Genomic DNA, 7500 nt, shown 5'->3' on the forward strand with positions numbered 1-7500 from the left:
CAGCACCTGGTATTCCCAGGTGGTCTCCCATCCAAGTACTAACCAAACCCAGCCCTGCTTAGCTTCCAAGTTCAGATGAGATTGGGCTTGTTCAGGGTGGTGTGGCTGTAGGTATTGGTTCCTTAATGACCTACATCTCTTATACATTTCAAACCAGCATTGAAGGAAGTCGGAACAAGAGAAAAAAAAAAGGGCGACAGCACCTGGAACTCCCAGGTGGTCTACCATCAAAGTACTAACCAGGCCCAGCCCTGCTTAGCTTCCAAGATCAGATGAGATTGAGTTTGTGTAGGGTGGTGTGGCTGTAGGTATTGGTTTCCTAATGACCTACATCTCTTATACATCTCAAAACCAGCATTGATGGAAGTCGGAAAAAGAGAGAAAAAAAAAGGCCTACAGCACCTGGTATTCCCAGGTGGTCTCCCATCCAAGTAAATAACCAGACCTGCCCCTGCTTAGCTTCCAAGATCAGATGAGATTGGGCTTGTTCAGGGTGGTGTGGCCATAGGTATTAGTTTTCTAATGACCTACATCTCTTATACATCTCAAAACCAGCATTGAAGGAATCCGGAAAAAGAGAGAAAAAAAAAAAGGCCTACAGCACCTGGTATTCCCAGGTGGTGTCCCATCCAAGTACTAACCAGGCCCAACCCTGCTTAGCTTCCAAGATTAGGCTTCTTCAGGGTGGTGTGGCTGTACATATTGGTTTCCTAATGACCAACATCTCTTATACATCTCAAAAGCTGCATTGAAGGAAGCCGAAACAAGAGATAATAAAAAAAAGGCCTACAGCACCTGGTATTCCCAGGTGGTCTCCCATCCAAGTACTAACCAAACCCAGCCCTGCTTAGCTTCCAAGTTCAGATGAGATTGGGCTTGTTCAGGGTGGTGTGGCTGTAGGTATTGGTTCCTTAATGACCTACATCTCTTATACATTTCAAACCAGCATTGAAGGAAGTCGGAACAAGAGAAAAAAAAAAGGGCGACAGCACCTGGAACTCCCAGGTGGTCTACCATCAAAGTACTAACCAGGCCCAGCCCTGCTTAGCTTCCAAGATCAGATGAGATTGAGTTTGTGTAGGGTGGTGTGGCTGTAGGTATTGGTTTCCTAATGACCTACATCTCTTATACATCTCAAAACCAGCATTGATGGAAGTCGGAAAAAGAGAGAAAAAAAAAGGCCTACAGCACCTGGTATTCCCAGGTGGTCTCCCATCCAAGTAAATAACCAGACCTGCCCCTGCTTAGCTTCCAAGATCAGATGAGATTGGGCTTGTTCAGGGTGGTGTGGCCATAGGTATTAGTTTTCTAATGACCTACATCTCTTATACATCTCAAAACCAGCATTGAAGGAATCCGGAAAAAGAGAGAAAAAAAAAAGGCCTACAGCACCTGGTATTCCCAGGTGGTGTCCCATCCAAGTACTAACCAGGCCCAACCCTGCTTAGCTTCCAAGATTAGGCTTCTTCAGGGTGGTGTGGCTGTACATATTGGTTTCCTAATGACCAACATCTCTTATACATCTCAAAAGCTGCATTGAAGGAAGCCGAAACAAGAGATAATAAAAAAAAGGCCTACAGCACCTGGTATTCCCAGGTGGTCTCCCATCCAAGTACTAACCAAACCCAGCCCTGCTTAGCTTCCAAGTTCAGATGAGATTGGGCTTGTTCAGGGTGGTGTGGCTGTAGGTATTGGTTCCTTAATGACCTACATCTCTTATACATTTCAAACCAGCATTGAAGGAAGTCGGAACAAGAGAAAAAAAAAAGGGCGACAGCACCTGGAACTCCCAGGTGGTCTACCATCAAAGTACTAACCAGGAGCCGGTCCTGCTTAGCTTCCAAGATCAGACGATATTGGGCTTGTTTAGGGTGGTGTGGCTGTAGGTATTGGTTTCCTTATGACCTACATCTCTTATACATCTCAAAACCAGCATTGAATGAAGCCGAAACAAGAGAGAAAAAAAAAAAGGCCTACAGCACCTGATATTCCCAGGTGGTCTCCCATCCAAGTACTAATCAGGCCTGGCCCTGCTTAGCTTCCAAGATCAGACGAGATTGGGCTTGTTTAGGGAGGTATAGCTGTAGGTATTGATTTCCTAATGACCTACATCTCTTATACATCTCAAAACCAGCATTGAAGCAAGCCAGAACAAGAGATAATAAAAAAAAAAACCTACAGTACCCTGTATTCCCAGGTGGTCTCCCATCCAAGTACTAACCAGGCCCGGCCCTGCTTAGCTTCCAAGATCAGACGAGATTGAGCTTGTTCAGGGTGGTGTGGCTGTAAGTATTGGTTTTCTAATGACCTACATCTCTTATACATCTTAAAATCAGCATTGACAAAAGCCGAAACAAGAGAGAAAAAAAAAAGGCCTACAGCACCTGGTATTCCCAAGTGGTCTCTCATCCAAGTACTAACCAGGCGCTGCCCTGCTTAGTTTCCAAGATCAGATGGAATTGGGCTTGTTCAGGGTGGTGTGGCTGTAGGTATTGGTTTTCTAATGACCTACATCTCTTATACATCTCAAAATCAGCATTAAAGGAAGCTGAAACAAGAGAGAAAAAAAAAAGGCCTACAGCACCTGGTATTCCTAGGTGGTCTCCCATCCAAGTACTAACCAAGCCCAGCCCTGCTTAGCTTTGAAGATCAGATGAGATTGGGCTTGTTCAGGGTGGTGTGGCTGTAGGTATTGGTTTCCTAATGACCTACATCTCTTATACATCTCAAAACCAGCATTGAAGGAAGCCTAAACAAGAGAGAAAAAAAAAAGGCCTACAGCACCTGGTATTCCCAGGTGGTCTCCCATCCAAGTACTAACCAAGACCAGCCTTGCTTAGCTTCCAAGATTAGGCTTGTTCAGGGTGGTGTGGCTGTAGGTATTGGTTTCCTAATGACCTACATCTCTTATACATCTCAAAACCAGCATTGATGGAAGCCGGAACAAGAAAGAAAAAAAAAGGCCTACAGCACCTGGTATTCCCAGGTGGTCTCACATCCAAGTACTAACCAAGCCCAGCCCTGTTTAGCTTCCAAGATCAGATGAGATTGGGCTTGTTCAGGGTGGTGTGGCTGTAGGTAATGGTTTCCTAATGACCTACATCTCTTATACATCTGAAAACCAGCATTGAAGGAAGCCAGAAAAAGAGATAATAAAAAAAGGCCTACAGCACCTGGTTTTCCTAGGTGGTCTCCCATCCAAGTACTAACCATGCCCGGCCCTGCTTAGCTTCCAAGATCAGATGAAATTGCGCTTGTTTAGGGTGGTGTGGCTGTAGGTATTGTTTTTCTAATGACCTACATCTCTTATACATCTGAAAACCAGCATTGAAGGAAGCCAGAACAAGAGATAATAAAAAAAAAGGCCTACAGCACCTGGTATTCCCAGGTGGTCTCCCATCCAAGTACTAACCAGGCCCAGCCCTGCTTAGCTTCCAAGATCAGACAAGATTGGGCTTGTTCAGGGTGGTTTGGCTGTAGGCATTGGTTTCCTAATGACCTAAATCTCTTATACATCTCAAAACCAGCATTGAAGAAAGCCAGAACAAGAGATAATAAAAAAAAAAGGCCTACAGCACCTGGTATTCCCAGGTGGTCTCCCATCCAAGTACTAACCAGGCCCAGCCCTGCTTAGCTTCAAAGATCAGACAAGATTGGGCTTGTTTAGGGTGGTGTGGCTGTAGGTACTGGTTTCCTAGTGACCCACATCTCTTATACATCTCAAAACCAGCATTGAAGGAAGCCGGAACAAGAGATAATAAAAAAAAAAAGGCCTACAGCACCTGGTTTTCCTAGGTGGTCTCCCATCCAAGTACTAACCAGGCACGGCCCTGCTTAGCTTCCAAGACCAGACGAGATTGGGCTTGTTCAGGGTGGTGTGGCTGTAGGTAATGGTTTCCTAATGACCTACATCTCTTATACATCTGAAAACCAGCATTGAAGGAAGCCAGAAAAAGAGATAATAAAAAAAGGCCTACAGCACCTGGTTTTCCAAGGTGGTCTCCCATCCAAGTACTAACCATGCCCGGCCCTGCTTAGCTTCCAAGATCAGATGAAATTGCGCTTGTTTAGGGTGGTGTGGCTGTAGGTATTGTTTTTCTAATGACCTACATCTCTTATACATCTGAAAACCAGCATTGAAGGAAGCCAGAACAAGAGATAATAAAAAAAAAAAGGCCTACAGCACCTGGTATTCCCAGGTGGTCTCCCATCCAAGTACTAACCAGGCCCAGCCCTGCTTAGCTACCAAGATTAGACAAGATTGGCCTTGTTCAGGGTGGTGTGGCTGTAGGCATTGGTTTCCTAATGACCTAAATCTCTTATACATCTCAAAACCAGCATTGAAGAAAGCCAGAACAAGAGATAATAAAAAAAAAAGGCCTACAGCACCTGGTATTCCCAGGTGGTCTCCCATCCAAGTACTAACCAGGCCCAGCCCTGCTTAGCTTCAAAGATCAGACAAGATTGGGCTTGTTTAGGGTGGTGTGGCTGTAGGTACTGCTTTCCTAGTGACCCACATCTCTTATACATCTCAAAACCAGCATTGAAGGAAGCCGGAACAAGAGACAATAAAAAAAAAAGGCCTACAGCACCTGGTATTCCCAGGTGGTCTCCCATCCAAGTACTAACCAGGCATGGCCCTGCTTAGCTTCCAAGACCAGATGAGATTGGGCTTGTTCAGGGTGGTGTTGCTGTAGGTATTGGTTACCTAATGACCTACATCTCTTATACATTTCAAACCAGCATTGATGGAAGCCGGAACAAGAGAGAAAAAAAAAAAGGGCGACAGGACCTGGAACTCCGTGGTGGTCTACCATCCAAGTACTAACCAGGCGCTGGCCCTGCTTAGCTTCCAAGATCAGACAAGATTGGGCTTGTTCAGGGTGGTGTGGCTGTAGGTATTGGTTTTTTAATGACCTACATCTCTTATACATCTCAAAACAGCATTGATGGAAGCTGAAACAAGAGAGAAAAAAAAAAAGGCCTACAGCACCTGGAACTCCCAGGTGGTCTCCCATCCAAGTATTAACCAGCCCCGGCCCTGCTTAGCTTCCAAGATCAGACTTGTTCAGGGTGGTGTGGCTGTAGGTATTGGTTTCCTAATGACCTACATCTCTTATACATCTGAAAACCAGCATTGATAGAAGCCGGAACAAGAGAGAAAAAAAAAAGGCCTACAGCACCTAGTATTCCCAGGTGGTCTCCCATCCAAGTACTAACCAGGCCCAGCCCTACTTAGCTTCCAAGATCAGGCTTGTTCAGGGTGGTGTGGCTGTAGGTGTTGGTTTCCAAATGACCTACATCTCTTATACATCTCAAAACCAGCATTGAAGGAAGCCGGAACAAGAGAGAAAAAGAAAGGCCTACAGCACCTGGGATTCCCAGTTGGTCTCCCATCCAAGTATTAACCAGGCCCAGCCCTACTTAGCTTCCAAGATCAGGCTTGTTCAGGGTGGTGTGGCTGTAGGTGTTGGTTTCCTAATGACCTACATCTCTTATACATCTCAAAACCAGCATTGAAGGAAGCCGGAACAAGAGATAATAAAAAAAAGGCCTACAGCACCTGGTATTCCCAGGTGGTCTCCCATCCAAGTACTAACCAGGCCCAGCCATGCTTAACTTCCAAGATCAGATGAGATTGGGCTTGTTTAGGGTGGTGTGGCTGTAGGTACTGGTTTCCTAGTGACCAACATCTCTTATACATCTCAAAACCAGCATTGAAGGAAGCCGAAACAAGAGAGAAAAAAAAAAGCCCTACAGCACCTGGATTTCCCAGGCGGTCTCCCGTCCAAGTACTAACCAGGCCTGGCCCTGCTTAGCTTCCAAGATCAGATGAGATTGGGCTTGTTTAGGGTGGTGTGGCTGTAGGTACTGGTTTCCTAGTGACCTACATCTCTTATACATCTCAAAACCAGCATTGAAGGAGCCGGAACAAGAGATAATAAAAAAAAAAGGCCTACAGCACCTGGTATTCCCAGGTGGTCTCCCATCCAAGTACTAACAAGGCACGGCCCTGCTTAGCTTCCAAGATCAGACGAGATTGGGCTTGTTCAGGGTGGTGTAGCTGTAGGTATTGGTTTCCTAATGACCTACATCTCTTATACATCTCAAAACCAGCATTGAAGGAAGCCGGAACAAGAGATAATAAAAAAAAAGGCCTACAGCACCTGGTATTCCCAGGTGGTCTCCCATCCAAGTACTAACCAGGCCCAGCCATGCTTAACTTCCAAGATCAGACGAGATTGGGCTTGTTTAGGGTGGTGTGGCTGTAGGTACTGGTTTCCTAGTGACCTACATCTCTTATACATCTCAAAACCAGCATTGAAGGAAGCCGGAACAAGAGATAATAAAAAAAAAGGCCTACAGCACCTGGATTTCCCAGGCGGTCTCCCATCCAAGTACTAACCAGGCCTGGCCCTGCTTAGCTTCCAAGATCAGATGAGATTGGGCTTGTTTAGGGTGGTGTGGCTGTAGGTACTGGTTTCCTAGTGACCTACATCTCTTATACATCTCAAAACCAGCATTGAAGGAGCCGGAACAAGAGATAATAAAAAAAAAAGGCCTACAGCACCTGGTATTCCCAGGTGGTCTCCCATCCAAGTACTAACAAGGCACGGCCCTGCTTAGCTTCCAAGATCAGATGAGATTGGGCTTGTTCAGGGTGGTGTAGCTGTAGGTATTGGTTTCCTAATGACCTACATCTCTTATACATCTCAAAACCAGCATTGGAGGAAGCCGGAACAAGAGATAATAAAAAAAAAGGCCTACAGCACCTGGTATTCCCAGGTGGTCTCCCATCCAAGTACTAACCAGGCCCAGCCATGCTTAACTTCCAAGATCAGACGAGATTGGGCTTGTTTAGGGTGGTGTGGCTGTAGGTACTGGTTTCCTGGTGACCAACATCTCTTATACATCTCAAAACCAGCATTGAAGGAAGCCGAAACAAGAGAGAAAAAAAAAAGCCCTACAGCACCTGGATTTCCCAGGTGGTCTCCCTTCCAAGTACTAACCAGGCCTGGTCCTGCTTAGCTTCCAAGATCAGATGAGATTGGGCTTGTTTAGGGTGGTGTGGCTGTAGGTACTGGTTTCCTAGTGACCTACATCTCTTATACATCTCAAAACCAGCATTGAAGGAGCCGGAACAAGAGATAATAAAAAAAAAAGGCCTACAGCACCTGGTATTCCCAGGTGGTCTCCCATCCAAGTACTAACAAGGCACGGCCCTGCTTAGCTTCCAAGACCAGATGAGATTGGGCTTGTTCAGGTTGGTGTGGCTGTAGGTATTGGTTACCTAATGACCTACATCTCTTATACATTTCAAACCAGCATTGAAGGAAGCCGGAACAAGAGAGAAAAAAAAAAGGCCTACAGCACCTGGTATTCCCAGGTGGTCTCCCATCCAAGTACTAACCAGGCGCGGCCCTGCTTAGTTTCCAAGATCAGACGAAATTGAGCTTGTTCAGGGTGGTGTGGCTGTAGGTATTGGTTTCGTAATGACCT

The 7500-nt window shown here is 45.8% G+C and overlaps 7 non-coding genes and 28 pseudogenes across 7 annotated transcripts in view; all 35 read right to left on the reverse strand.

Annotated features, from left to right (window-relative positions):
• The window catches only part of LOC142134667 (5S ribosomal RNA), a 119-nt gene extending 6 nt beyond the window's left edge, over nucleotides 1-113 (reverse strand). The window contains exon 1 of the ribosomal RNA XR_012687086.1: nucleotides 1-113. This exon is cut by the window's left edge and continues 6 nt beyond it. This is a non-coding gene — a ribosomal RNA (5S ribosomal RNA).
• A 78-nt stretch (nucleotides 114-191) lies between these two features.
• LOC142134706 (5S ribosomal RNA) lies at nucleotides 192-310 on the reverse strand (annotated as a pseudogene).
• An 80-nt stretch (nucleotides 311-390) lies between these two features.
• On the reverse strand, nucleotides 391-510 carry LOC142134723 (5S ribosomal RNA; annotated as a pseudogene).
• Nucleotides 511-592: 82 nt separating this feature from the next.
• Nucleotides 593-701, reverse strand: LOC142134786 (5S ribosomal RNA; annotated as a pseudogene).
• An 82-nt stretch (nucleotides 702-783) lies between these two features.
• On the reverse strand, nucleotides 784-902 carry LOC142134679 (5S ribosomal RNA). The gene has a single exon (XR_012687088.1). It is a non-coding gene; the product is annotated as a 5S ribosomal RNA (ribosomal RNA).
• A 78-nt stretch (nucleotides 903-980) lies between these two features.
• On the reverse strand, nucleotides 981-1099 carry LOC142134707 (5S ribosomal RNA; annotated as a pseudogene).
• Nucleotides 1100-1179: 80 nt separating this feature from the next.
• LOC142134725 (5S ribosomal RNA) lies at nucleotides 1180-1299 on the reverse strand (annotated as a pseudogene).
• An 81-nt stretch (nucleotides 1300-1380) lies between these two features.
• Nucleotides 1381-1489, reverse strand: LOC142134787 (5S ribosomal RNA; annotated as a pseudogene).
• Nucleotides 1490-1571: 82 nt separating this feature from the next.
• Nucleotides 1572-1690, reverse strand: LOC142134692 (5S ribosomal RNA). The gene has a single exon (XR_012687089.1). It is a non-coding gene; the product is annotated as a 5S ribosomal RNA (ribosomal RNA).
• A 280-nt stretch (nucleotides 1691-1970) lies between these two features.
• On the reverse strand, nucleotides 1971-2089 carry LOC142134853 (5S ribosomal RNA; annotated as a pseudogene).
• Nucleotides 2090-2172: 83 nt separating this feature from the next.
• Nucleotides 2173-2291, reverse strand: LOC142134622 (5S ribosomal RNA; annotated as a pseudogene).
• Nucleotides 2292-2372: 81 nt separating this feature from the next.
• Nucleotides 2373-2491, reverse strand: LOC142134649 (5S ribosomal RNA; annotated as a pseudogene).
• Nucleotides 2492-2572: 81 nt separating this feature from the next.
• LOC142134620 (5S ribosomal RNA) lies at nucleotides 2573-2691 on the reverse strand (annotated as a pseudogene).
• An 81-nt stretch (nucleotides 2692-2772) lies between these two features.
• On the reverse strand, nucleotides 2773-2881 carry LOC142134795 (5S ribosomal RNA; annotated as a pseudogene).
• Nucleotides 2882-2961: 80 nt separating this feature from the next.
• LOC142134843 (5S ribosomal RNA) lies at nucleotides 2962-3080 on the reverse strand (annotated as a pseudogene).
• Nucleotides 3081-3161: 81 nt separating this feature from the next.
• LOC142134710 (5S ribosomal RNA) lies at nucleotides 3162-3280 on the reverse strand (annotated as a pseudogene).
• An 83-nt stretch (nucleotides 3281-3363) lies between these two features.
• On the reverse strand, nucleotides 3364-3482 carry LOC142134825 (5S ribosomal RNA). The gene has a single exon (XR_012687104.1). It is a non-coding gene; the product is annotated as a 5S ribosomal RNA (ribosomal RNA).
• An 84-nt stretch (nucleotides 3483-3566) lies between these two features.
• LOC142134629 (5S ribosomal RNA) lies at nucleotides 3567-3685 on the reverse strand (annotated as a pseudogene).
• An 85-nt stretch (nucleotides 3686-3770) lies between these two features.
• LOC142134626 (5S ribosomal RNA) lies at nucleotides 3771-3889 on the reverse strand (annotated as a pseudogene).
• Nucleotides 3890-3970: 81 nt separating this feature from the next.
• LOC142134718 (5S ribosomal RNA) lies at nucleotides 3971-4089 on the reverse strand (annotated as a pseudogene).
• An 85-nt stretch (nucleotides 4090-4174) lies between these two features.
• LOC142134642 (5S ribosomal RNA) lies at nucleotides 4175-4293 on the reverse strand (annotated as a pseudogene).
• An 84-nt stretch (nucleotides 4294-4377) lies between these two features.
• Nucleotides 4378-4496, reverse strand: LOC142134630 (5S ribosomal RNA; annotated as a pseudogene).
• Nucleotides 4497-4580: 84 nt separating this feature from the next.
• On the reverse strand, nucleotides 4581-4699 carry LOC142134676 (5S ribosomal RNA; annotated as a pseudogene).
• Nucleotides 4700-5171: 472 nt separating this feature from the next.
• On the reverse strand, nucleotides 5172-5280 carry LOC142134771 (5S ribosomal RNA; annotated as a pseudogene).
• An 80-nt stretch (nucleotides 5281-5360) lies between these two features.
• On the reverse strand, nucleotides 5361-5469 carry LOC142134805 (5S ribosomal RNA; annotated as a pseudogene).
• Nucleotides 5470-5551: 82 nt separating this feature from the next.
• Nucleotides 5552-5670, reverse strand: LOC142134789 (5S ribosomal RNA). The gene has a single exon (XR_012687098.1). It is a non-coding gene; the product is annotated as a 5S ribosomal RNA (ribosomal RNA).
• Nucleotides 5671-5751: 81 nt separating this feature from the next.
• On the reverse strand, nucleotides 5752-5870 carry LOC142134645 (5S ribosomal RNA; annotated as a pseudogene).
• Nucleotides 5871-5953: 83 nt separating this feature from the next.
• Nucleotides 5954-6072, reverse strand: LOC142134665 (5S ribosomal RNA; annotated as a pseudogene).
• Nucleotides 6073-6155: 83 nt separating this feature from the next.
• On the reverse strand, nucleotides 6156-6274 carry LOC142134828 (5S ribosomal RNA). Its single transcript, XR_012687107.1, has one exon. It is a non-coding gene; the product is annotated as a 5S ribosomal RNA (ribosomal RNA).
• An 83-nt stretch (nucleotides 6275-6357) lies between these two features.
• Nucleotides 6358-6476, reverse strand: LOC142134844 (5S ribosomal RNA; annotated as a pseudogene).
• An 83-nt stretch (nucleotides 6477-6559) lies between these two features.
• On the reverse strand, nucleotides 6560-6678 carry LOC142134639 (5S ribosomal RNA; annotated as a pseudogene).
• An 83-nt stretch (nucleotides 6679-6761) lies between these two features.
• On the reverse strand, nucleotides 6762-6880 carry LOC142134829 (5S ribosomal RNA). Its single transcript, XR_012687108.1, has one exon. It is a non-coding gene; the product is annotated as a 5S ribosomal RNA (ribosomal RNA).
• Nucleotides 6881-6961: 81 nt separating this feature from the next.
• LOC142134686 (5S ribosomal RNA) lies at nucleotides 6962-7080 on the reverse strand (annotated as a pseudogene).
• Nucleotides 7081-7163: 83 nt separating this feature from the next.
• Nucleotides 7164-7282, reverse strand: LOC142134717 (5S ribosomal RNA; annotated as a pseudogene).
• Nucleotides 7283-7362: 80 nt separating this feature from the next.
• Nucleotides 7363-7481, reverse strand: LOC142134651 (5S ribosomal RNA; annotated as a pseudogene).
• Between the last annotated feature and the right edge of the window lie 19 nt (nucleotides 7482-7500).

This window comes from Mixophyes fleayi, unplaced genomic scaffold, assembly GCF_038048845.1.
Source record: "Mixophyes fleayi isolate aMixFle1 unplaced genomic scaffold, aMixFle1.hap1 Scaffold_574, whole genome shotgun sequence".
Classification (NCBI taxonomy): domain Eukaryota; kingdom Metazoa; phylum Chordata; class Amphibia; order Anura; family Limnodynastidae; genus Mixophyes; species Mixophyes fleayi.